This window comes from Meriones unguiculatus, chromosome 1, assembly GCF_030254825.1.
Source record: "Meriones unguiculatus strain TT.TT164.6M chromosome 1, Bangor_MerUng_6.1, whole genome shotgun sequence".
NCBI lineage: Eukaryota > Metazoa > Chordata > Mammalia > Rodentia > Muridae > Meriones > Meriones unguiculatus.
Genome location: NC_083349.1, coordinates 177,997,582 through 178,025,517, shown reverse-complemented (window position 1 = coordinate 178,025,517; position 27,936 = coordinate 177,997,582). Strand labels below are relative to the sequence as shown.

At 42.5% G+C, this 27,936-nt stretch overlaps 1 protein-coding gene across 1 annotated transcript in view; it reads left to right on the top strand.

Annotated features, from left to right (window-relative positions):
• The first annotated feature begins 19,743 nt into the window (after positions 1–19,743).
• Positions 19,744–27,936, top strand: part of Sc5d (sterol-C5-desaturase) — a 28,670-nt gene continuing 20,477 nt past the window's right edge. Inside the window, exon 1 of the mRNA XM_060372088.1 lies at positions 19,744–19,799. The gene's annotated coding sequence lies outside the window, so the exon portion shown is untranslated. The remainder of the gene's footprint in view (positions 19,800–27,936) is intronic.

Genomic DNA, 27,936 nt, shown 5'->3' with positions numbered 1-27,936 from the left:
CCTCGTGAGAAGGCGAGTAGTCCTTGTCAGCTGGAAGTTGTCTCGTACAGGGGTGTGGGTTTTGCCAGCTGAAAAACATTCTGGTGCAAACTCTGAGAAGGTATGAATAGAAAGAGAGAGAGAGAGAGAGAGAGAGAGAGAGAGAGAGAGAATGAGAGTGGGAGAGAATAAGAATGAGAATGAGAGAGAACGAGAGAGAATACTGTGCTTTGAGATGCTTCTAGAGAGAAACTTTTCAGAGAAGGCTTCAAGGAGGTTGCTGCTGCCTCTGCTGGTGGTGGAGGTTGCTGCTGCTTTTGCTATTGCTGGCTGGCTGGCTGGCTGGCTGGCTGGCTGGCTGGCTGGCTTGCTGAAATGCTGGGCATCCTGATGACAAAGAGTGGAATCGCCCCAAGGAACTACTTCTAAAGAGGTCTCCTTCCCTGTCCCTACTACCTAGAGTTAGAAGGTTGGAAGGGAGGTAGAGGCTTAAGGAACCACAAATAAAGAATGTTTAAAAAATAAAATAAAAGCCTACAGCAATGTATCATTCAAAAGTAAGATTGGTATGAACCACATAAGCTTTATATATTAATATGAGCACCTTTAAAAGACTGGGAGAAAAATACACCAATAGCTGATAACTGCTATTCTCGAGAGTTAAGACTGTACATGGATTCATTTTATTCCTTTCACCTTTAATGTTTTACTTTTAAACAATTAGCCTGCATTAAATCTTCATTGAAAACATCTTAAAATCATGAAAGAAAATGTATCTTATTTGTAAAAGAGGTATAAAGAAGTAATTATTAACTTTCTTATATTACAAAGTTTGTGCCTTATCACTTTCATTTCTAGTTTCAAGTTCAGTATTTGTTAATCTTTGGACACCGTAGATGAATTGATGGGTGGCAAATAATCAGTTGGAGAAAAACCAAATTTCTGGATTAAAAGAAGCATTGCTTAAGAATGTTCAAGTCACAACACCTGCATCTGGTGCAGACCAATGAAGACGACTGGGAAGAGTTCTTACTGAATCATTCTCTTAAGTGTGTGTAATGCCTCCCTGGCTCTTGGTGTTACACTAGGAATAAAAGAAAATAGTTTGGAATCATGGGATTATCTGGAACAGTTACTCTACTTACACAAGCATGAACTGCTGCCACTACCTTGTCTTCAGTCTAGAGTCCTGTGCCAGCTTTGGAAATTTCATACATAAATTTGTTCACAAACTGGTCAAGCAAATGGATAAAGCCAAGGCAGAGAGCTGGATGAATTTGCATCATTTCTCTGCAGGACTTGGAGAGCTGCCTTACAGGTTTAGGGGCAATTTTTTGGTTGTAGTGCAGATGAATTGTCTCAAGAACACATGGTCTGTTCCAGGGGGAATTCTCATTAATTTAGGACAAGATCTTTTTTGTTATGAGTTGCAAATGGATTAACAGTATGCTCCTCCAGAGTCAATAACACACACACACACACACACACACACACACACACACACACACACACACGTTATCACGTGAATCTTAGAATGTACTTGCTTTAACCTGGAAATAAAACAAAGACATGTAGATGACTATAACCCAGGTGCACCCTTAGTATCTGGAAGGGATATTGTCTTCTCGTATGTGTTTTGGTTGATATTCTAAAGCTCTAGTACTTGTGAGAGCTGATGCTTAACCCTCCCTCTAACATTTTGTTTATTTATCATTGGCTCAATACTTAGAAATCCCATGAATTTCTAAATATGAGTAATGACTTACGGTCATCTAGAGCCTAGAAATCTAGAACCCTTTTCCTGTTGCTGTAAGAGTGCCACACTGGGTGATTTATATTGAAGATAAATTAATTTCTTACAGTCTGTGACTAGAAAGTCCCAGATCTAGGGCTACAGGTAGGGCTTTGCATTGCCTTATCCCTCAAATGAAGGTATGAGAGCATAACAGCGCTATGATAACTTTTCATAACAAACCCACGCTCAGAGTATTAGTAACAAGGTATCTCCAAAATGATATTAATCCATTTGTGGGAGCAGAGTCTTCAAGACCTGGTCATTTCTCAAAGGTCTCACCTCACAAAAGTGTTGAATTAAAGGTTAAAATTCTAACACAAAAACTTTGGAGGATACCCTTGAGTCATGACTGGTTTTTCAGAAGGAAAAAAAAAGATAGATTTAGGTGTACTCTCAGTTGGATTGGTTTATGAATTGTTATGCCCAGATAGCAAAGCTCCCAAAGGCCACCAGGAGACCAACTGCATATGCAAGAACAAAACGCTTTTATTATTACAGGCTTAAGCTTGGACTCCTCGCCATCCAATGCAGTGGACTAGGGAGGGAGCCCTGAGTAGCTGCATAGCTGGGCTTTTAATATGGTTTCAGCAAGGACCGGGACTTTTCCAACTTGACAGTTACATGATTGGCTCTCATTTAGCAGAGTCAAGCTTGCCATAAACTGATTGGTTGGTGCTGATCTAGTGCGTTGCGTGGGGGGGAGACTTAATGGAGTGCCCAAGTAACAAGCTGAGCCCAGGTAACAAAAAAGTGCTAATGAAAAGTGCCCAGGTACTGGTCAAGTGCTTGGGGACCTTTCAAGGCGGTTACTAGACTATTGTTTCTGAATTTCAGGGAGGTTATTGAGTTATTGTATCTTGTTTCTGTAGACTATAGTTTCATGTTGTGAGAAAGAAGCATGATCTAAGCAACTGTGGGAACTTTACCAGGAAACAGAAACTCAGGCCTACAGTGTCTTATGAAGCCTGTCATGGCAGCACAGCTGCTGCAGCACAGCTGCTTGGGCCCTTCATGAATCTAGAAGCCTGCAAGGTTTCACTCCATGAAACAGAATCACCATTTCAGGGAGTTGAACAAGAGAAAGCTGGCTTTACAAACAAAGGAAATCCGAGGAGGATTAGGAATAGGGAGCATAGGGCTGGGAGAGTCAACTCAGAAGTAGAACATTTGTCTATAATGCAAGAGGTGCCAGGCTCAATTCCCAACACTGAACAAACAAAACAAAAACCAAAAACCACAAAGAGGGTTGATCATTTCAATTATTTTCCTTCAAGGCAGGACACAGAGGACGAACACAAGAAAAACAATTAGCTGGTTAACTTGAAGTACTTTTTTGGTGAATATTAAGGCAGAGGCAAGCTCATTGGCATACTCTAAACTGAACTAGCTTGAAGCTGTTATTTTTTCTCCCAGTTCCTCAGAAGATGGGACTCCAGTGTGAGTGAGCCCACTTTGGGTACTAGCCTGGTCAGCTGAAACCCTGTGAAGAAATTCAGCCCCAATCAATGGCTTCTTCTAATTCTTTATTTAATGACACCCTCAACACTTATCTCACACTCTGCAAGCTTTTGCCCCCACCAGCACCTAATCGGTTATTTTTAAAAATCCAATGAGAAAGAGACAATGTGGGCAGTTCCTGCACGTCAGCCTGTAACATGAGTCACAAGGCTGGGGTTGGATTGGCTGCTCCCGGAGCAATGTTAGACTTCTTGGGGAGGAAGGTCGGTTTGGATACGGGGTTAGAAATCATAGGTCACAGTGAACCTGCCAAGGAATGATGGTTCATCAGGAACTGAGCAAGGTTCACTCCCTTTGATCAGGTATGGGTGAGGCGGGCAATGAGGGCAGCTTCATCCCTCACCATCTGTGCTGTCTGTGTGAGTGATGCAGAGTGATCGTGAGAGTCAGAGACTGTGTGTGTGTGTGCACGGCCGTGCATGTGTATGTATGAGAGAGAGAGAGAGAGAGAGAGAGAGAGAGATCTGCTTCATAGAAAGAGCTCAATAGATGGTGCCAGGCATCTCAAACTCAACACTCTTAGTTTTGTAGTAGCACAGGACGCTTAAGTCAGTTTAAAATGAAATAATTTTCAGGCTTGGAGAGATGGATCAGCAGCTAACAGCACATGCTGCGCTTGCATTCAATTTTCAGCTCCCACATTATGGCTCACAGTTGCCTGTAACTTCAGCTCTAGGGGATCTGTTGCCCTCTCTGGCTTCTTCAGGCACTCCTGTGGTGAACATACATGCAGGCAAACACTTTATAAGCACAAAATCAATAAATATAAAAAAATAATAGCCAGGCACAGTGGTGCATGTTTGTTTACCTTTAAACAGGCATGCACCACTGTTCCTTGCTATTTCATCATTAACTTTCAGCAGCCATGCATATCCCGGCGAATTCATAGCTTACACTTTAACTTGTCAAATGGAGTCGCCAATGTCTTTAGGAGTTTTGAGAAAATTTTTCATGCTCTGAGTTAACTAAAAATAATATCTTCTTCTTATAAGAGTTCCGCCACAATGAATGTTTGCATCATGATTTTAAAAAGAGGAAAAGAAGAAATGTGTCCAACTGATTTTAAAGTCTCAGTTAAATCACATATTATAATTACTAGTATACATTTAAAGCTACTTATATTTTTCTTTAACTATCTTGTGTGTACTCCTGTATTGCCTTTCTTGTCACCATGACCAGATTGGTGACAGAACAGTTTATTGAAAGGAAAGCAGTTTCAGAAGCCAGTTCACCATGGCAGGGATGGTGGCACAGAGGAGAGGAGCATGCTTCGTGGATGAGTAGGAAGCAGAGAAAGGGCTGTGGCCTCTGAGCTTCCTCTTCCCACCATTTTATCTCAGGGGCACCCCAGATCTTGCTGCTGCTGCTCACATTCAAGGTGGATTTCCTCACCGCAGTTAATTCTTTCTGGAAGTGCCCCTAGATGATGATAAACCCAGTCACGTGGACTACAAAGATTGCCAATCACAATGCTACTCTAGGAATTTCTTTATTTATGTTACCTCCTTGTTGTAGCCCCATCCCTCCTCCCCTCCCAGTCCCACCCTCCCTTCCCCTCTTTCCCACCCTCCGCTTTTCTGAGGAAAAGAGGAGCTCCCTTTCTTATCTACCCCAGCTAATCAATTTGCATCAGACCTGCCAGGGGGACATTATCAAAAGCTAGCATGTGAGTCCATGTCCTATGCATGGTCTACAATGTCTTGTAGGCAAAGTAAATTTTGGGTCAAAGTTTTTGTGAGTGAGTTGGTGTTCCTCTCCCTCTGCTAGGAGACTAGCTTAGTCTCTATGGCCTCTGCTACTAGGAGTCTTTGCTTGAGTCCCCCTCATATTCTCCCAGGAGCCTACCTACCCTGACTTAGGTCTACATCTTATCATGGAGATGGCCCCACCCTCAGTTTTTCTTTTCTCTACAGGCCTTCTGTCCTCTTGCCCTCGCTCTTCCAAGCTCTTATCTCCACCCTCTTAACTCTCTGTGCCCCCTCTCCTACCTAGTTCCCTCTTCAGCCGCTACCTCTTGTCTATTCTACCTCCCCTTCTGAGTGAGATTTATGCATCCTCCCTTGGATCCTCCATGTTACTTATCTTCTTTGGGTCTGTGCCTCACAGTATGCTTATCCTGTATTATATGGCCAAAATCCACTTATAAGTGAATACATACCATGTGCTTCCTTTTGGGCCCGGGTTACCTCACTGAGGATAATCTTTTCTAGTTCCATACATTTGCCTGCAGATTTCATGATTTCTTTGTTTTTAATAGATGAGTAGTATTCCACTGTGTAAACATGCCATAGTTTCCTTATGAATTCTTTGGTTGAGGGACAACTAGGTTGTTTCCAGATTTTGGCTATTATGAATAAAGCTACTATGAACATAGTCGAGCAAGTGTCCTTGGTCTTTTGGTTATAGACCTAGAAGTGGTATAACTGGATCTTGAGGTAGAGCTATTCCCAATTTTCTCAGAAGGCATCAGGTTGATTTCCAAAGTGGTTGTACAATTTACACCAGCAAGGAGGAGTGTTCCCCTTTCTCCACACCCTTGCCAGCATGTGCTATTCCTTGAGATTTTGATCTTAGCCATTCTGATCAGTGTGAGATGGAATCTCCTAGTCATTCTGATTTGCATTTTCCTGATGAGTAAGGATGTGGAACATTTATTTAAGTGCTTCTCAGCCATTCGAGATTCTTCTGTTGAGAATTCTCTGTGTAGTTCTGCGCCCCATTTTTTTATTTTTATTTTTTAAATTTTATTTTATTAATTACACTTTATTCACTTTGTACCACCCCCATAAGTCCCACCCTCCTCCCCTCCTGGTCTCATCTTCCCCTCCCCCTTCTTCATGCATGCCCCTCCCCAAGTCCACTGATAAGGGAGGTCCTCCTCTCCTTCCTTCTGATCTTAGTCTATCAGATCACATCAGGAGTGGCTGCATTGTCATCTTCTATGGCCTGGTAAGACTGCTCCCCCATCAGGGGGAGGTGATCAAAGAGCAGGCCAATCAGATTATGTCAGAGGCAGTCTCTCTTCCCATTACTATGTAACCCTCTTGGACACTAAACTGCCATGAGCTACATCTGTGCAGGGGTTCTAGGTTATCTCCATACATGGTACTTGGTTGAAGTATAAGTCTCTGGAAGACCCCTGTGTTCAAATTTTCTGGTTCTGTCGCTCTTCTTTGGGGTTCCTGTCCTCTCCAGATCTTACTATTTCCCATTTCTTACATAAGATTCCATGCACTCTGCCCAACCGTTGGCCATAAGTTTCAGAGTCTGCTTTGATAGTGTGCAGGGCAGGGCCTTTCAGAGGCCCTCTGTGGCAGGTTTTTAGGTTGTTTCCTGTTTTCTTCTTCTGACGTCCATTCTCTTTGCCTTTTGGGATGGGGATTGAGCATTTTAGTCAGGGTCCTCTCTCTTGATTAGTTTCTTTAGATGTACAGATTTTAGTAGGTTTATCCTATGTTTTATGCTTATATGAGTGAATATACACCGTGTGTGTCTTTCTGTTTCTGGGACAGCTCATTCAGGATGATCCTTTCCAGGTCCCACCATTTACCTGCAAATTTCATGATTTCCTTATTTTTCATTGCAGAGTAATACTCCAATGTGTAGATGTACCACAATTTCTGCATCCATTCTTCAGTTGAGGGGCATCTGGGCTGTTTCCAGCTTCTGGTTATTACAAATAAAGCTGCTACAAACACGGTTGAGCAAATGTCCTTATTGTGTACTTGAGCTTCTTTTGGATATATGCCTAGAAGTGGTATGGCTGGATCTTGAGGAAGCGCTATTCCTAATTGTCTGAGAAAGGGCCAGATTGATTTCCAGAGTGGTTGTACAAGTTTACATTCCCACCAGCATTGGAGGAGGGTTCCCCTTTCTCCACAACCTCTCCAGCATGTGTTGTCACTTGAGTTTTTCATCTTGGCCATTCTGATGGGTGTAAGGTGAAATCTCAGGGTAGTTTTGATTTGCATTTCCCTGATAGCTAATGAGGTTGAACATTTCTTTAAGTGTTTCTCTGCCATTCGATATTCCTCTACAGAGAGTTCTCTGTTTAGCTCTGTTCCCCATTTTTTTTTTAATTGGATTACTTGGTTTGCTGCTTTTCAGCTTCTTTAGTTCTTTATATATACTGGATATTAGCCCTCTGTCAGATAAAGGGTTGGTGAAGATTGAGTTATTTTGTCTATTGGTGTTTGATTTCTTGAGTTCATTATATATTTTGGATATTAGCCCTTTATTGGATGTAGGATTGGTGCAGATCTTTTTTCAATCTGTAGACTGTCATTTTGTTCTATTCACAATGTTTTTTTGCCTTTCAGAAGCTTTACAGTTTCAAAAGGTTCCATTTATTAATTTTTGATCTTAGAGCCTGAGCAATTGGTGTTCTGTTCAGAAAGTTGTCTCCTGTGCCAATGAATTTGAGGTTCTTCCTTAATTTCTTTTCTAATAATTTAGTGTATCTGGTGTTATTTTGAGGGCTTTGATCCACTTGGATTTGACTTTTGTGCAGAAAGATAAATATGGATCTATTTGCCGTTTTCTATATGTAGACATCAAGTGAGACAAGCACCATTTGCTGAAGTTGTTATCTTTTTTTTCCATTGTATGATTTTGGCTCCTTTGTCAAAAAATCAAGTGATCATAGGTATGTGGGTTTATTTCTGGGTCTTCGATCTGATTCCATTGATCCACCATTCTATTTCTATGTCAGTATCATGCAGTTTTTATTACTATTGCTCTGTAGCTTGAAGTCAGAGATGGTGATACCACCAGGAGGTTTTTAATGCATAGGATTGTTTTAGCTATTCTGGGTCTTTTGTTCTTCCATATGAAGTTTAGAACTATTCTTTTCAAACTCTGTAAAGAACTGTGTTGGTATTTTAATGGGGACTGCACTGAATATGTAGATGGCTTTTGGTAAGATGGACACTTTTACTCTGTTAGTCCTACTGATCCACAAGCATCGGACATCTTTCCATCTTCTGATAGCTTCTTCAATTTCTTTCGTCATACACTTGAAGTTCTTGTCATAAAGCTTTTTCAATTGCTTGGTTAAAGTTTATTAATATCATCTATAAATACTATTTCTGTGTTCTTTCAAATCATGACATAAAAATTTGCTTCTTTATTTCATGGTAACTTTCAAAGCAATATGATATAAACGAGAAGAGAGGAAGGAGGAAAGGGGGTGCACACCCCTTCCTTCCATATTTCTATTCTGCTTTGGGGGTAGTGGAGATACACTCCCATATCCACTAGCATCTTGGATCTAAAATCTGTAGTGTTTAACCTCTTGGCTGTGCCCTCAGGCACTTGGCTGGAGTGTGGGAGAAAGCGCTTTGCTTAAGAGCTGTGTCCTTGACCAGTTTTTCCCCTGAGTCTGGATGAGCGGACAGTATAGAAGGGAAATGTCTAATAGACCTCGGTTATGCTGAATTCTTCAGCACACCTTTCTACTGCGATTTACACCACATACCTGGCTGACACTACTTTAAAAGGTTTCTAATTCCCAGTTCCCATGTCACAAATGCTTCACATGCCTCCACGGGATGAGCATATGGGAACACAATGCTGTGTGCACGAGTGTTTCTAGCTTCTGTTATGTCTCTGTGTGAGCTGTGAAAGTCCCACGATTTGAGTGACTCCTGCCTCTGTACTCTAGTTCAAGAAATACAAATCTGTGGTGAATATGGTATGAAAGGTACTGTCTAAACCTGTTCAGTACACAACTTGCAAACTGCATGTAGTCATCTGGTCAGGTGTGGAGATGCAAAGGTGGCCCGAGATCTCAAACTAAGCAAACAGATTTCTTATCTTTGGCAGAAATCTCTTTCTTGGGGGGGGGGCAGATGAATCTTTTGGGGGTGCTAAGTTGCAAAGCAGCTGCAGTTTTTATGCACGTCAAGTCCCATAGGAGAGGACAAGGCTAAAACCAGGAAGGCTCAACTCAGCCAGACTTCTAAAAAATTCAGAAGTAGAACACAGAGGTAGTCTATTCAGTTTTAGAAATACCAAATATCTGCAAGAAATACATTTTTAAAATACATATATTATTTAAAAATACACATGCAGAGGCACTTTTCCCATTTTGCCTTCTTCCTCTATTTCCTAGCCAAACCTCAAGAATTAGTGAATTTAAAGTGTTGTCCCAAAGCAGCAGGAAAACACGGAGTGAAGAGGTAGGGGGATAGAAATCAAAAGCAAATGGCTGGGACACTTTCCTAAGACACTCCAAGCTCGGGGTGATAGGGTGAATTGAGGGATTAGGGAGTGTATATCCAGCAATGTGGTAGACCAGAGAGCTTACACAAACATCAGCACCGCTATCTGAAACATGAAAGTCATATTAGAGACTTTCTTCATATAACAAGAAGACAAAGGGAAATATCCGCCGCCTGCACTCCCACCCCATTAAAAAATAACATAGCCCGGTGCCATAGTACATGCCTATATTTCCAAGAGGGGTGAGAATAGTAGAAATCAAAGCCCTTCCAGGCTCAAAAAATTGCAGAAAGTTGATTTAAACTCTTTCAACACATTAAGGATCTGGGTCCCCGGCTCCCAAAGCAAAACAAACAAACAAACAAACAAACACACAACTTTAATGTTTTCAGATTTGCAGACACAGCAGTAATAGCTAACCTTTATTGACTGCTTATTATATTCTTGGCATTTTTATAATTATGTGATACCTAGCAGTCACTTCATCTTCACAATAACCATATGAGATTAATATAACTACAACCTTTATTTAACAAGTGAGTAAACTGAAGAATAAAGAGTAGAGGTCAGTGATGCAAGGTTTCACTGTTAATAAGCGTCAAGATGGGATTGAGCCCAGGCGTCGGCACCAACGCTTATTTGATTTGTTTGTTGGTTAGCTGGTTGTCGTTGATACTTGGTTACATGTAGCTGTGCCCAAACTTTCTATGTAGCCAAGACCAACCTTGAATTCCCGATGTCCCTGCTTCTACTGCCCACAGGCTGAGCTTACAGCTGCGAAGTGCTAAACCCTACTCTAAGCCTGGGATCCGAATTATTACCGTGCAGGAGCCTTCACTCTCTTTAAATAAGCCATCAAAGGAATGATGAGAAGTTGGAATCTGCTATGCCCATGTGGGCGCACATGCTTCGTAGGGCTCTGCACCTTGCTCACTGCATTCAATAAAAAGCTCATACAGAGTAACCAGAACCTTGCATAACTGCGTGGATACACCTCAAGACCAGGACAGGAAGTAAGGACAGGAAGTAAGGACAGCACCTACGTACAGATGAAGGAACATGTGGGAAGAAGTTATCCCTCACTCCACCAGAAAGCATGTCACACAGGAGGTAAGTGCTTTAACAGCTGAAGTGAGGGGAAAATCCTTCCAGGAAGAGCTAAGAATGGTGGAAATCAAAGGCTTTGGGGGATCTCAGAGTTGTGGGAAGTTGATTTTAAATCATTAAACAAGCTGTGGATGAAGTGAAGAGTTTTACCATGTTTCTGTAAAGCTGTTATTCACTTTATAGATGAAGGATTGTTGTGTCTGTATTGATCTAGACACAGCCTTACATCAGGCACACTGGAGTTCTCGTACTCACCACTAGATGGACCCATTTGATATGTTGTTTTCCCAGAAAAAGCACCAATTTCCTAAAGAAGGCTTTCTGACATGGATTTAGACTATTTTTAAAACAATACTTAACCTTGGGGTTTTTAAAAAGAACAAACAAACAAAAGATCACTTGTATAAAATAATGAATAAAATGTATTTATGTATTTAAATAGTGCCAATCAAAACAAGTATCTGCAGAGGCAAAATGTTTGGTTTCCCGTTTATTTGGGATTATTCCTTTTTAGATTGGGTTTCATGTATTCTGGGATGACCTCAAACTTATTATGTAGTCAAGGATGACCTTGAACTTCTGATCCTCTTGCCTTTGCTTTCTGTTGAAATTGCAGATGTAAGCCAACATGCCCTGTTTACCCTGTGCTGGAGAACAAATTCAGAGGTTTGTTATTCAGGGTAAGCATTCTACAACTGAGCTACATGTCCAACTCTGAGACAAGGTGATTTTGGTGATGTCTGAGCTTGTGTGTGTGTGCGTGTGTGTGTTCTGAGGGTCAAAGTCATGGCTTTCCAAATATCTGACTACTGAAATGCTATACTATTGAGCTGCCTGCCCAGCTGAATGTCTACATCTCCAAGTTTAAGGAACGAACTATAACTAAATAAATCCTTGAGGCCAACAGTGCTCTCTCTCATTTCATTCTTCTTTGCACATAGATCAACAACCATGATGAATTATAAATTAACAGGTACTCCAAATATTTACTTACAGTACATATTACCAAGTTTCTGTGTGAGTGTGTGTGAGAGAGAGGTTGATTTGACTTTAAGATCATCAAGTTGACAACAAGGACATTTGCTCAACCGTGTTTGTAGCAGCTTTATTTGTAATAGCCAGAACCCTTAAACAACCCAGATGTCCCTCAATGGAGGAATGGATACAGAAATTGTATTTTTACACAATGAAATACTACTCAGCAATCAAAAACGAGGAAATCATGAAATTTGCAGGCAAATGGTGGGATCTAGAAAAGATCATTTTGAGTGAGGTATCCCAGAAGGAGAAAGACACACATGGTATATACCCATTCATATTGTCCTATAAGATATGATAAACATAATGAAATCTATACACCTAAAGAAGATAAACAAGAAAGAGGACCCAGGGTAAGATGATCAATCCTCACTTAGAAAGACAAATGGGAGGTGCATTGGACATAGGAGAAAACAAGTAAAAGGACAGGAGCCTACCGCGGAGGACCCCTGAAAGACTCTACCTAGCAGTGTATCAAAGCAGATACGAAGACTCATAACCAAACCTTCGGCAGAGTGCAGGGAATCATAAGAAAGAAGGGGAGTTTGTATGATGTGGAAAGGATAGGAGCTCCACAAGGACCAAATATATCTGGGCACAGGGGTCTTTTCTGAGACTGACACTCCACCAAGGACCATGTATGGATATAACCTAGAACCTCTGTGCGGATGAAGCCTGTGGTAGCTCAGTAACCAATTGGTTTCCCAAAGTGAGGGGAACAAGGACTATTTCTGACAGGAACTCAATGGCAGGCTCTTTGACCTCCCCTCCCCCCAAGGGAGGAGCAGTCCTGCTAGGCCACAGAGAAGGACTTTGTAGCCAGCTCTGAAGATACCTGATAAAACAGGATCAGATGAATGGGGAGGAGGTCCTCCCCAATCAGTGGACTTGGAAAGGGACAGGGAGGAGATGAGGGAGGGAGGGAGGGTTTGGGAGGGAATGAGGGAGCAGATACAGCTGGGATACAGAGTTAATAAAATGTAACTAATAATAAAAAGAAAATAAATAAATAAAAAATAATAAAGCTGTTACAAACATGGTTGAAAAAAAAGATCATCAAGTTGTATGTATTTTTTTTCTGACATTTTTTTTTCCATTTATCTATTTTGAGGTTCGTGTGTGTTGGTATATAAGGTGCATCTTAACTGCTCTAAGATCTCTCTCTCTCTCATACACACACACACATACACACAAACTTAGTAATATATCATACACTGTAAGTGAATTTTTAGAGTACCTGTTAATTAATAATTCATCATGGTTGTTGATCCATGAATTTAGACTTGCTTTTCTTTATTTGACATTATTACTTACAAACTTTCTGGGCAAAAGAGATGGCCCAGCAATCAAGAGTCCACACTGCTTTTGCCGAGGACCCGAGTTCAGTTCCCAGCACTCAAGCTGGGTAACTCACAGCCGCCCATAGCTGCAGCTCTACATATTAGATCCTTTGGGCCTCTGAGGACACCTGCACTCATGTACAAATGCACACACGTCCACATAATTTTTTAAAAATAATAAAATGAATATTTAAAACTTTTTCTATTTATGTAAGATGTTAAAATTTAGATAGACTAGACATTCTCAACATAATCTATATCTTTTTTTTTAATTTTATTTTTTTCTTATCAGTTACATTTTATTAACTCTGTCCCGATCCCTCATTCCCTCCCAATCCTACCCTCCCTCCCTCATCTCCACTGTGCCCCTTTCCAAGTCCACTGATAGGGGGGGACCTCCTCCCCATTCATCTGATCCTGTTTTATCAGGTATCTTCAGGACTGGCTACAAAGCCCTCCTCTGTGGCCTAACAGGACTGCTCCTCCCTTGGGGGGTGGGGAGACCAAAGAGCCAGTCATTGAGTTCCTGTTAGAAATAGTCCTTGTTCCCCTCACTTTGGGAAACCAATTGGTTACTGAGCTACCACAGGCTACATCTGAGCGGAGGTTCTAGGTTATATCCATACATGGTCCTTGGTTGAATGTCAGTCTCAGAAAAGACCCTGTGCCCAGATATATTTGGTCCTTGTGGAGCTCCTATCCTTTCCGTATCAGACTAACTCCCCTTCTTTCTTATGATTCCCTGTACTCTGCCAAAGGTTTGGTCATGAGTCTTTGCTTTGAAAACACTGCTAGTTAGAGTCTTTCAGATACGCTCAGTAGACTCCTGTCATACGTTCAATGCACATCCCATCTGTCTTTCTAAACGAGGATTGATCATCTTACCCCATGTCCGCTCTCTTGATTATCTTTTTTAGGTGTATAGATTTCATTATGTTTATCATATAAGTGAGTGTATACCGTGTTTGTCTGTCTCCTTCTGGGATATTTCACTCAGAATGATCTTTTCTAGATCCCACCATTTGCCTGCAAATTTCATGATTTCCTCCTTTTTGATTGCTGAGTAGTATTCCATTGTGTAAAAATACCACAATTTCTGTACCCATTCCTCCGTTGATGGACATCTAGGTTGTTTCCAGGTTCTGGCTATTACAAATAAAGCTGCTATAAACATGGTTGAGCAAGTATCCCTTTTGTGTACTTGAGCAAACTTTGGGTATATACCTAGCAGTGGTATAGCTGGGTCTTGAGGAAGCACTATTCCTAATTGTCTTAGAAAGTGCCAGATAGCTTTCCAGAGTGGTTGTACCAGTTTACATTCCCACCAGCAGTGGAGGAGGGTTCCCCTTTCTCCACAACCTCTCCAGCATGTGTTGTCACTTGAGTTTTTCATCTTGGCCATTCTGATGGGTGTAAGGTAATATCTCAGGGTCGTTTTGATTTGCATTTCCCTAATGGTTAATGAGGTTGAGCATTTCTTTAAGTGTTTCTCTGCCATTTGATATTCCTCTGTTGAGAATTCTCTGTTTAGCTCTGTTCCCCATTTTTTAATTGGATTACTTGGTTTGCTGCTTTTCAGCTTCTTTAGTTCTTTATATATACTGGATATTAGCCCTCTGTCAGATAGAGGGTTGGTGAAGATTCTTTCCCAATCTGTAGGCAGTCGTTTTGTTTTGATGACGGTGTCCTTTGCTTTACAGAAGCTTTTCAATTTCATGAGGTCCCATTTATTGAATGTTGCTCTTAGAGCCTGTGCTGTTGGTGTTCTGTTCAGGAAGTTGTCTCCTGTGCCAATGAGTTCTAGGCTGTTCCCCACTTTTTCTTCTAACAGCTTTAGAGTATCTGGTTTTATGCTGAGATCTTTGATCCATTTGGACTTTAGTTTTGTGCAGGGTGATAAATATAGATCTACTTTCATTTTTCTGCATGTGGACATCCAGTTGGACCAGCACCATTTGTTGAAGATGCTGTCTTTTTTCCATTGAATGGTTTTGGCTTCTTTGTCAAAAATCGAGTATTCATAGGTGTGTGGGTTTATTTCTGGGTCTTCTCTGCGGTTCCATTGATCCTTCTTTCTGTTTTTATGCCAATACCATGCAGTTTTTATTACTATTAATCTATAGTACAACTTGAGATCGGGGATGGAGATACCTCCAGATGATCTGTTGTTGTACAGGATTGTTTTGGAGATTCTGGTTTTTTTGTTTCTCCATATGAAGCTGAGAATCTTTTTTTCAAGGTCTGTAAAGAATTGAGTTGGTATTTTGATGGGAATTGCATTGAATCTGTAGATTGCTTTTGGCAGGATGGCCATTTTCACAATGTTAATCCTACCAATCCATGAGCACGGGAGATCTTTCCATCTTCTGATATCTTCTTCAGTTTCTTTCTTCAGAGACTTGAAGTTTTTCTCAAACAGGTCTTTCACTTGCTTGGTTAGTGTAACCCCCAGGTACTTTATGTTATTAGTGGCTATTGTGAAGGGTGTTGTTTCCCTGATTTCTTTCTCGGCCCTTTTGTCTTTGGTATACAGGAGGGCTTCTGATTTTTTTGAGTTGATTTTGTATCCTGCCAGTTTGCTGAAGGTGTTTATCAGCTGGAGGAGTTCTCTGGTTGAATTTTTGGGGTCGCTCATATATACTATCATATCATCTGTGAATAGTGACACTTTGACCTCTTCCTTTCCGATTTGTATCCCCTTGATCTCCTTTAGTTGTCTTATTGCTCTGGCTAGGACTTCAAGTACTATGTTGAAGAGATATGGAGAGAGTGGGCAACCTTGCCTTGTTGCTGATTTCAGTGGGATTGATTTAAGTTTCTCTCCATTGAGTTTGATGTTGGCTATAGGCTTGCTTTATATTGCCTTTACTATGTTTAGATATGTGCCTTGTATTTCTAATCTCTCCAAGACTTTAAACATGAATGGGTGTTGGACTTTGTCAAATGCTTTTCAGCATCTAAGGAGATGATCATGTGGTTTTTCTCCTTCAGTTTGTTTATGTGGTGGATTACATTGATGGATTTCCGTATGTTGAACCACCCTTGCTTGCCTGGGATGAAGCCTACTTGGTCATGGTGGATGATATCTTTGATGTGTTCTTGGATTCGGTTTGCAAGTATTTTATTGAGTATTTTTGCGTCAATGTTCATAAGAGTGATAGGTCTGAAGTTCTCTTTTTTTGTTGGGTCTTTGTGTGGTTTAGGTATCAGGATGACTGTCGCTTCATAGAATGAGTTTGGTAATGTACCTTCTGTTTCTATTTTGTGGAATAGTCTGAGGAGAATTGGTGTTAGCACTTCTTTGAAGGTCTGGTAGAATTCTGCGCTGAAACCATCTGGCCCAGGGCTTTTTTGGGAGGGGAGACTGTGACTGACTCTTCAATTTCCTTGGGGGATATAGGACTATTTAGTCTTTCTACCTGATCTTGACTTAATGTTGGAAGATGGAATCTATCAAGAAAATTGTCCATTTCATTTAGGTTTTCAAATTTTGTGGCATATAGGCTTTTGTAGTATGACCTAATGATTGTTTGAATTTCCTCAGTGTCTGTAGTTATGTCACCCTTTTCATCTCTGATTTTGTTGATTTGGATAGATTCTCTCTACTTTTTAGTTAGTTTGGCTAAGGGTTTGTCTATCTTGTTGATTTTCTCAAAGAACCAGCTTTTTGTTTCATTGATTCTTTGAATAGTTTTATTTGTTTCTAATTGATTTATTTCAGCCCTGAGTTTGATTATTTTCAGCCGTCTGCTCCTCTTGGGTGTATCTGCTTCTTTTTTGTCTAGGGTTTTCAGTTGGGCCATTAAGTTGTTTGTATGTGATGTTACAAATTTCTTCTTGCAGGCACTTTGTGCTATAAATTTTCCCCTGAGCACTGCTTTCAATGTGTCCCATAAATTTGGGTATGTTGTGCCTTCATTTTCATTAAATTCTACGAAGTCTTTAATTTCTTTCTTTATTTCTTCCTTAACCCAGCTGTCATTGAGTAACAAGTTGTTCATTTTCCATGTGCGTGTCAGCATTTTGTTATTTCTGTTATTGTTGAGGTCCAGCTTTAGTCCATGGTGGTCAGATAGAATACAAGGGATTATTTCAATCTTTTTGTATCTGTTGAGGCTTGCTTTATGACCAACTATATGGTCTATTTTGGAGAAGATTCCATGCGGTGCTGAAAAGAAGGTATACTCTTTTGAGTTTGGATGAAAAGATCTGTAGACGTCTATTAGGTCCATTTGATTTAGGGTCTATGTAAGTGTTTTTATTTCCCTATTTGTTTTCTGTCTAGTTGATCTGTCCCTTGGTGAGAGTGGAGTATTGAAGTCTCCCACTATTAGGGTATTAGGATCAATGTGTGATTTAAGCTTTAATATTGTTTCATTTACGAATGTAGGTGCTCTTGTATTTGGGGCATAGATATTCAAAATTGTGATGTCCTCTTGGTGGATTTTTCTTTTGATGAGAATATAGTGGCCCTCCTTATCTTTTTTGATTAACTTGGGTTGAAAGTCTATTTTTTTAGATATTAGTATGGCTACTCCTGCTTGTTTTCTGGAACCATTTGCTTGAAAAACATTTTTCCAGCCCTTTACTCTGAGGTAGTGTTTATCTTTGTTGCATAGGTGTGTTTCTTGGATGCAACAGAATGATGGATCCTGATTCCGCAACCATTCTGTTAGTCTGTGTCTTTTTATTGGGGAGTTGAGTCCGTTGATGTTGATAGAAACTAATGACCGACAATTGTTACTTACTTTAGATGTGGGGTTGGTGGTGTCACTGAGTTTCATTGCTTGTATTCTTTTGTGTTTTGTTGTTGTTGTTGTTGTTGTTGTGTAGTTATCTATTTCCTCTGTTTCCTTAGATATAGTTGTTTCTTTGGTTTGGAGTTTTCCTTCTAGTAACTTCTGTAGAGCTGGATTACTATGTAGATATTGTTTAAATTTGGTTTTGTCTTGGAATATTTTGAATTCTCTGTCTATGTTGATTGAAAGGTTTGCTGGGTATAGTAGTGTGGGCTGGAGTCTGTGGTCCCTTAAGGACAGTATGATTTCTGTCCAGGCCCTTCTGGCTTTCATAGTTTCTGTTGAGAAATCTGGTGTGATTCTGATAGGTCTACCTTCATATGTTACTTGGCCTTTTTCCCTTGCTGCTTTTAGAATTTTTCTTTGTTCTGTAGGTTCAGTGTTTTGACTATGATGTGATGTGAAGAATTTCTTTTCTGGTCTAGTCTACTTGGTGTTCTGTAGGCCTCTTGTATGTTTATGGCCATTTCCTTCTTTAAGTTGGGAAAGTTTTCTTCTATAATTTTCTTGAAAATATTTTCTGGACCTTTGAGCCTGATGTCTTCTTTTTCTTCTACTCCTATTATTCTTAGGTTTTGTCTTTTCATGATGTCCTTGATTTCTTGGATGTTTTGTGTTTGGAACTTTTCTGATTTTATTTTGTCTTTGAGAGTTCCTGATCTTTTCCTTTTACCTTTGTGGTTCCTGATCTTTTCTCTATGTTCTCCAGCTCCTGGTTTTTCTCTATTTGTGTTTTCTTTATTGATTCTAATTCTGTTTTCATGTCTTGCACCATTTCCTTCATCTGTTTGAATGTGGAGTCCTGCTTTTCAATGACAGCTTCTATTTTTTTGTCCGTTTCCTCTCTATGTATCACTAATTGTGCCTCTACTTCTTTGGGTATAATTGCCTGTATTTCTATGAGAGCTTTGTTTATTTCTTCTTTATTTGCCTTCATTTGTGTGGACATTTCTTTGAGAGCTTTGTGCATTTCTTCTTTGTTTGCCTCAATTTTCGTGGTCATTTCTCTGAGAGCACGATTTGTTTCCTCTTGGTTAGTCTCGATTTCTTTGGCTATTTCTCTGAGGGCTTTGTTCCTTTCATCTTTATGGGCCTCTAATAGCTGGAGAAACATAGTTTTGAGGTCATTTTCTTGTATATCTAGTGAATTGAAGTGTCCATTGTTTTGTAGGGTTGCTGGTGAGGTCATTATGTCCTGATTTTTGTTGGGATTGTTCTTACGTCTGCTTCTAGCCATCTGGTTATTTATAATCCTCACTGTTTGTTCCTCGAGATTGTAGTTCGGGCTATGATCGTCTCTTTCTGTTTTCTGGACTGTTTTTTCAGGAAGATGAGAGAGGTTCACTGGTTTGGGAGTGTGCACTGTGGTTTCAGTTTTGCCTAAGTAAGGAATGTGATGCTGGTGTTATTCTCGTGTGCTTTTAGTGGGTGCAGTGTGCATGTGCGGATTCTCTGACTATTGCAGTGGCCTGCAAGCCACTATTACGTAGTTCTGTCTGAGATCCAGGGATTGTTTGCCTGGATTACACTGGTGGACCCGCAAGGCAGAGGCTTCAATGTTGGGGTCGCTATCCCAAGAATCCCTATGATGCCCACACTAGGGGTGTGGGTGGCAGGGATCTCGTCTGGTTGCTTCTGTGGAGAGGCCATGGGTCTGGGGCAAACTCTCCCTTGAAGGCTCACTCACTCTCTTTCAGGACCAGTTGGAATGCACAGGGGTTCCCCTTGCTCACTACTCTCTGATTTGGTCCTGCTAAGGAGAGTGCACGGGTAGGCTAACAGCTCTGTGACACTGTGGCCACAGGACTCGGTGTCTACCTTTCCTGTGTGCTGTCTCTTTGTCCTTTCCCTCTGCCAGGAGGGGTTATGTTGACTGGTCCCGGGGTGGCGCCAGAAACAGTTAGGTTGAGTGTTCTCAATCCCAGATCCCAGGCCCAGATCTCTCTGCCAGAAGCAGCCTGGCGGTAGAACCTATGTTTGCTGATCCCGAGAGAGTACCAGGTAGGTTTGAGTGTCCTCAGATCCAGAGCTGGGGTTTCTCTGCTAGGGGCTGCTGGGTGAGCTGGAGAGAGGGTGCTGTGTCCTTGGCAGGCTGCCTCTCTGTCCTTCACCTCTGACCTTCCCCTCTGCTAGGGCAAGCTTATGGAGGTGCTCTCAGGGGAGTGCCAGAAGGGGTTGGGGCTTCTTGGTCCGATTCTGAGCCGGGGTTTCTCTCCCAGGGGTCGGGGGATGGGGGGCGCCAGTCATAGAACTTGCTGGTAGACCTTATTGCACTGGACCCAGGAGAATCTCAGGACGTGTAGAATGACCAGAGTCCCAGATCCCGAGCTGAGGTTTGTTTGCTAGGAGCAGCCGGCAGCACTGGAGTTCCGGCACTGTGAAGCCGCTGTGCGCCTCTTTATCCTTCCGCTCCATTGTGGCAGGGTTATGGCAGCGTTTGGGGGAGTGCACAAAAGGATTGGGTTTTCTCAGCCCCGATCTCGGGTTGGGGTACAGACAATGTGGTCTGTGGCAGATTCTGCTGGCCGCCTCCTGCCTCTTCCCAGGAGGGAGTAGGGATTTTGAGCTGGGCACGCAGCTGCTCTCCGCATGTAGCGGGAGCTCAGTTGTGATGGGGGTGGGTACCCACGGTCCAAGAGACCTTCCAGGGAAAGACTGGGTGACCCGTGATCAGACTCGCCACTTTGCTTCCCCGTGGGGTTTTCTTGCGACTGGGACTCCCAGTCCCAGGCACCCTTGTGCCCACCAATCAGCCTGGGAAAGTGATCGGGACATGCAGGCTTGTGGCACCAGTCTGGAGACCCAAAGCCCGAGTTACCCGGGATTTCTTCTGGGTTCTGGCTGGGCAGCCGAGAGTGGACCCGACAAATTCCCACGCTGTGGGAGCCTCCCCTCACCTGGGAAACACAATCGCTGCAGTTTTAGGGCCCAGAGTTCAGTCTCCTGGTCGCTGCACGGAGTGTGTTGTCCTGCTTCTCAGACACAGTATTCTCCTGGCGCCGCCATCTTGGCCCCCCCATAATCTATATCTAATAATCATTCTACTAGCTATCTTAGGAGTAGACAGTGTGACCCACCATTAACTTTTTTGCTATTTTTTTTTTTTTGTTCATTTTGGGCTATATCTCTGTATGCTTTTTTGTGTGTTTTTACATTGTGAGTGCGTGGTAAAGGAAAGGTGAATCAGGTGGGGTGGAGGGGGGAATCTCCTTTCACTCTTGGTGGTTGCACCACTGGAATTCAGAGCCCTTCCCTCTCCTAAAAACCTTTCAGCAGATCTCCCAGATGCTTCCTCAGACCCACTGGGGCTTCTCTCTTGGTGACATAGTCTGGATGGTCCCTGAGATCTCATTTTTGGCCTCTCAAGACACATAGGAACGCCTGGTCTTTCCAATTTGTCCCACCGACCACCAAGGGCAACAGGCTCTGGGCCCTCCTTTCTGACTGACTCACTTTGGGATGTCTCCTCCAGAATCTCAAATGGCTAAAAATGCGCAGACATCAACTCTTCTAAGCTGTCCACTGTAGCACCCAGGCTAGACCTCTATATCTGCTAGATATTCAATCTGAATGGCCACCTAAAGGCTCTCTGGATCCTAACATTATTCAGTGTCACTGGCCAGCAGTGACATCTGAATACCACCTGAGAGAGGGCTGGGAGAGAGAGAGACAGGGTGACACAGAGAAGGACACCAAGTCTATATGTTGATCCAGGTGTCGATTTAATGGATGTCAGGTTAACACTTAAGTAGGCAAAAAAGCACAAGCAGTTTCTCACGTAGGAGTTTTACTTGGTCAAAACATAGGAGAGCTTACTCAAGGTTACACAGAGCCTGCTGTCTGGTTACTATGGTTGCACAGTTTCTCAGGGTCAGAGCAGTCTGCTGTAGGACCACCAACGTCAGTTTATGAGAGACTGGACTTTGGAATATAGCCAGAGCCAAGAGGCCGAATTCCACTGCTCAGATGCCATTAACTCCAAATTTGCCATTAACTCCAAAAAGGCTGCCACAATTCAGGATCTTTACACATTTGGTACAGTACTCTAAACTCTATACTCACCAAGACAGGATAGATAGTAGAGTATTTTCACCTATTGCCAAATACAAATGGAATGGGCATTGTGAATGTAATTATTACATGATAGTTTTCATAATTGTTTCATAATGGTTCTCACTGTATATAGTTTGTAAGTAAGAGAAAGTGCCTTTTTATTTAGAGAAGAAGGGGGAAATGTTGGGGATTGGCCTGGTGTTATGTATGCAAATGCTCATTACTGGCCCCCAAGATTTGATAGCAGTCCAGATGAGTGCATTCTCTTGTACACCAAATGATGTTGTGTAAACTCTGCTCCCCAAATTATCTCTGATTTGTTAATTAAAAAGGCTGACAGCCAATTACTTAGCAGAATAGAGACAGGTGGAACTTCTATCCCCAGGACAGGGGGCTGAGGCAGGGACCACTAGGTTGAGGGGAGGAAGCAAGAGAAGAGAGAGAGAGGAAGGAGATAAAGATGGAGAAAGGGGACACGGCCTGATGAAGCAGATCCAGTCTAGACAGGACGACACATTGTCAAGGAATCCAGCTGGGAGGTAGCCAGTCTAGCTTAGAAAATTGGTTTAAATTGTATCTGCCCAGATATTGTGTTAAGGTTTGCTTAAATAAATGAATAGGTCTCTAATCAATTATTTAGAAGCTAGCTGCATCATAGAAAATCTCTGTAGAATTTAATTTTCAACAGTAGTGAGCGGGAAAAGATCCTCTATGTCTCTGCATTCTCCTTTCTGTGTTCCAAGCCCTCCCTCTTCTTCCTCCTCCTCAGTTGCCTTACCAACAATCTCCTCCAGCCAACTGGATTTCACAAAGGCCAGACAGACCAGCTAGGCTAGAAACCATTTTATTATCTGTCTCTCTGCCATGAAGGAAGTAACCCTTAAACCAATAAACTTTCATATGGGTCCAGAAGGTAATTCAAAGTAGTCTGAAAATTCCTCTCAATTTCTCCAACACCTTACACAGGCCCTGCTCCAGTACATAGACCTGGACTTTGAGACTCCCTGATGGCCAACGACTCCTTATGACTTACTGTTTTGTTTTGTTTATTTTTGCCTACACATAAAGGCTATGAGCCCACTTGCACTGCAGGCTGAAGTTCTGACCCCAGCATTCAGAGGCCCACAATCATGATGAATGCAACCAAAAACACAAATAACAACTCTTAGCTAAGTCCCTCAATCAAATTCCTGCTGTTGAGATCACCCCACGGAAAAAAAGGCCACATCAGAAGGAGCCCCCTATGTCCTTGCTTTCAAATGTGTCAAGAAAGGTCACTTGGCTGGTGCCTGTACAAATCCTCACACTCCTACTCAGCCTTGGCTAAGTGTGTCAACAACAGTGTCACTGGGCATTGGACTGCCTCCAAGGCATAGCCTGGGGTGCCATTCAGTCTTCTGCCACCTCTTTTATACCTGCTAGGCCTAGCCTTCAAGGACTGATGGGGCCCTTCCTCACTGCCAGGCCCAGGCTCTACTATAGTTCTGACTAAATATATCTTCCAGAAACCTAGGGTCAGTTCACCTATTCACATTCTTTCTAGATACTGGGGCCACATTCTCAGTCCTAAAAGAACTCTGGGGTCCCACTCACCCCTCTTCCTCATCCATAGTTGAAGTGTATGGTCAGTCCTCCAGACTCTTCCCTTTTAATTTGTTATTTCAAAGGTTTTCTTTTCCTCCTTCCTTCCTCCTTATACCCTCATGTCCTATTCCTTTGTTAGGAAGGGATGTTCTCTTCAAAACTGGCATGAACTTAATTTTCCATCATGGCAACACACCCCTCCTCTTCCTTTCTTTGGCCTCCATTTGCGCACCTTCTCACTCTCCAAAATTCTCCAACCCTTCTTATCTTGTGTCCTTCTCTAGTCAGTCCCATCCAGTCAGTCACTTCCCTTCTCTTGCTGCACATCAGAAGACTCTTTAGATTAAACCCAAAGACCTGCCTATATTTCCAATCCCCGATATCCTCTACCCTTAACCAGCTTCTGAGGCCTAAACCCCTTATTCATTTTCTTTTATCCAAATGCTTTCTCTACCACCTCTTAACCTTATAGTACTCCCATGATGACAGTAAGAAAACCTACTGGACTCATCCACTTAGTCCAGGACCTTTCCTCCATCAATGCTGCGGCTGTCCCTCTACATCCTCTAACCCTTATAATGTCCTCTCCATTATCTCTGACACCATTCACCTTTCAGTCCTAAATATTGGAGACACTTTCTTCTCAATACTCCTGGATGCTCACTCACAAGACCATGTTGCCTTCACGAAGATGAAACCTGACATTCACCACACCTGACAGTAAACCTGGACATCCATTTGACACCGCAGACTGCTCTTCCCGACCTTGACTAGCAACCCAGCTTCCTTGGGCCCTTTATCAAGGACACTCCAAAACCAGCAGGAAGCTGTCAGAGAGAACTCTGATGCCCACTTACCCAACACTTAGCGACCCAATAGCCAAACAAAAAAGTGGTAATGAAAGGACTCTAGCTAGTTTGAGCATGGCAAACACGTCTCTGGAAGGCCTTGGCCTTTTCCCCCATTTCCTCTGCTTTACTATTCCATTTACTTTCCATTCCTAAAGCTAGCCACCAAAGTCTATTTTCTTATTTGGCCACTTCCAACGCCTGATGCTGATTACCAAGGTCCACCTATCAAAGTATTGAAGTCCAGTAATCAAAAGTCCCCTTTGGCCTAATTAACATGCCCAATAAAATTAAACACCTCTTCCTAACACAGGGTTTCCCCTTTTACCTTTATAAACTGCCAGTTGCCTATGGGCCAGGTCTGTCTCCTCTCTATATGGAGGCAGTCCTTTGCCACACACACGCGCACACACACACACACACACACACACACACACGCACACACAATATCCCTTGTTTCTTTCCCTTTCACCCTTATCCTTTATCTCCTGTCTTTGTCTCTTCCACCCTGCCCTTTGTCTCTCAGGGCCAAATAAATCTCCTTTGTGCTGAGAGCTTGGTCTTGGGATGCTGACACCTGACACCCGTCCATTCACATTGTCTTTCTGGCAAAGGACTGCTTCATTCTGCTCTTTACACTATGGTGCTACTTCTGATTCACCCGCAAGGATGTCTCCTCTTCTTTTATCATTCCTCACATGGCTCCAATGGCCAATAGTCTCTGAGTGCTTCATGGTGAAGCAAGTACCTTCTGGAGGATATTATGGCTTAAATAGGAGACATCTTCCATAGGCTTTAATGTTCTAACACTGGGTTTCCAGCTAATTATGTGTGATGATGTGGGTGTTATGTGGCACTTTCTTCCAAGGACAAAGTCCTGTACATTGAAAGGAAATTTCTTAGGACATAGAATGTAAGGGAAAGTGAAACAACAGGTTAGAGAGGGCAGGAATGTTTACAGTGAGGTGATAACACAGGACGTTTGGAGGGTGGTATTCAATCTTGCAGGGAGGCTCCATTAAGACAGGAAGTAAACAACAGAGATAGCTTCAGGAAGTCCCTGAAACTAACCAGATAGGTCCCTCCATCCTGAACATAAACAGTAAAGCCTGCTGAGAGTCAATCTCACACAAGCCCAGGCACCAGGAAGAAAAGAGCCAAACTGCCTAGGAGAAACAAAGAGCTATCTGGAAGAGGCTCAAGCTAAATGACATACCTGGAAAGGACTCTCCGAAACCTGTTAAGCTGCCTGCAGGCTGTGTGGTGTGCTTCAGGTTCCCAGCTTTGAAAAGCTGCTTGGTTGTGCTTTTTTGATTCAGTTGTCTTTGAGCCATTTCTGTTCCTCTAAGTAACTTCTCCCCCATATTAACCCCATTGAAACTCAGTGGATCACCAAGTCACATTTGGTGGTATGCAGACCTTGATCTGTCATCGGTTCCCTTTCTGGAGCGAGTGAATATTGAGTGAGTGTGTGCGTGCATGCTGCATTTCCCTGGGAAAAGTCTGTCATACAACAGTAGGGAACAGCTGTGGAACCTTTCGAAGGTGGAAGCTAGCTGGAGGAAGTGAGCGCTGAGGGGAGGAACTGAAAGTTTAGAGCCTGACCCACCGTACCAGCCTCAGCTCCCTGCGTCTTCTGATCTTCTGAGATAGAACAGAATGTGTGCTGCAAGTTCCCACTGCCAGAGATGGAACCACAACCACTTTCCCCACCAACCGATGGACCATATCTCCTTAAACCATTAACCAAACCATATCTCCTTTTTTAAATTTCTTTTGTCAAGTGTGCTGTCACAATGACATGTAAATGAACTAACACAAGGAAGTTGATAGAGTTATCACCTGCTGTCTTCTCCGTTGAGAAATACGTTATAAATCCTGGTGGCAAAGCTGTTTCTAATGGCATATTTTAGAAAAGCCGGGTTGATTCCATGTAAATGTTTTTATATGTTCATGTGCATATATTTCTACAGTAGTAAGTTTTCACATGATTCTTTTAAAGGTGTTTAGAATGTAAATGGAGTTACTCTATAATGGGGTATGATATCCTTCCTGGATATTACAGGCTAACAAATAAAAACCCAGTGACAGGAATGGATTACCTACTTTGGAGTTGTTGGTAAGCGAGGTTCTATAGACCTCCTCTCCCCAAAAAAATATAGACTATTGCCATTGTTCTTGGTTGCCATTCAGAACTTGATGGTTAGACCCTATTGTTGAACACACCACATACTTGAGTCATGAAACATTGGGAAATTACGCTGGTAATGACCTGGAAACTAAGATTTCACTTGTAAAAAGCCTTGGCCCGTGTCTTAGTTTGTTTTCTAGTACTGTGATAAAACACCATAACCAAAATCAACTGGGAAAGAAATTTATTTGCCTTACACATCCTGCTCACAGTCCATCACTGAGGAAATCCCAGGCAGGGATGTAAGCAGAAATCATTGAGCACTGCTTACAGGCTTATCTCATGGCTTACTCCGTGTTCTTAAACAGCTCAGGACCACCTGCCCAGGGATGGCACCACCTACAATGAGTTGCCCCCTACCTCAATCTGTAATGGAGACAATTCCCCCAACAACATGCATACAGGCCAGGCTGATGAAGGCATTTTCTTAACTGAGGCTCTCTCTTCCCAGGTGACTGTAGCTTGTGGGCCAACAAGCACACCCTGGCTTTGCCAACCTCCCTGTTGAATTGTCCTCACTTTTCTGTGCCTAGAGCATCCACAACCCATGTCCTGAAATACAGAGCAGCTTCAGAACATTGGATGCTGGACAAGCCAACTGGAGTGTTTGCCCTTCCTATATCTCCTGGTCCTGTCAAGCTGTCTCTATCAATGGGTTCTGGGGACTCACACTCAGGTTTGATGCTTGTACAGTGGCCATTTTCCCAGATTATCATCTCTTCTCCTCAGGCCTGAGAGCCTCTAACAAGCCTCAATGTTGCTTCAGACTGACTTACCCAGAAATGCTTTCCTGTGATAAAGTTGAAGATCTCAGCTTCACTTGAGTGAAAGTCTCTGAACCAAATTCCTCAAGCTTCTACAGGTGGCAATGTGGAACTCTCTCTCCCATTGCCACTGCAGGATCTCTGACATCCCTGATGGCCCACACAGGGATTTTCTGAAGCAGTTGGTGAGTGCCCTTGACTGGCACTTAGCTGCTCAGCTCTTCTCTTGGCCTACATGTTGATTTGGTTTCTTCACATTTGTTTTCAGGCCAGTGGCTCAAGTGGTAGTTGATGAATGTCATCAGAGGGCCAAAGACTTGGATGTCCTTGGAGCCATCCCTTCCCTGTTCCTGAAAACAATGCATGACTGTCAAGGGGGACATGGTGAAAGGGACTGATCCATCAATATCCCAAGCTATCCTTTGCCTACAAGAGATACCACCTGATACCCTGTTGAGGTGAACTGACATGGGGCAACACTCAGGAGCAAGCCTCATGAAACAGTACACCCTGGACCCCAAACACATTAAGAACAGTTGTTTCTGTGCCCCAGTTTGTTCACTTTCCATGCTCCCTCCCTACATTTCTTACTTTAAGGCTCCTTGTGAAACTTGTGGCTTGTACTTCTGAGCCTCCTGCTGACCTCCTCCCCGAGACTGTTTCCTCACTTTGCATTTACAATGCTTGTCTTTTACCCA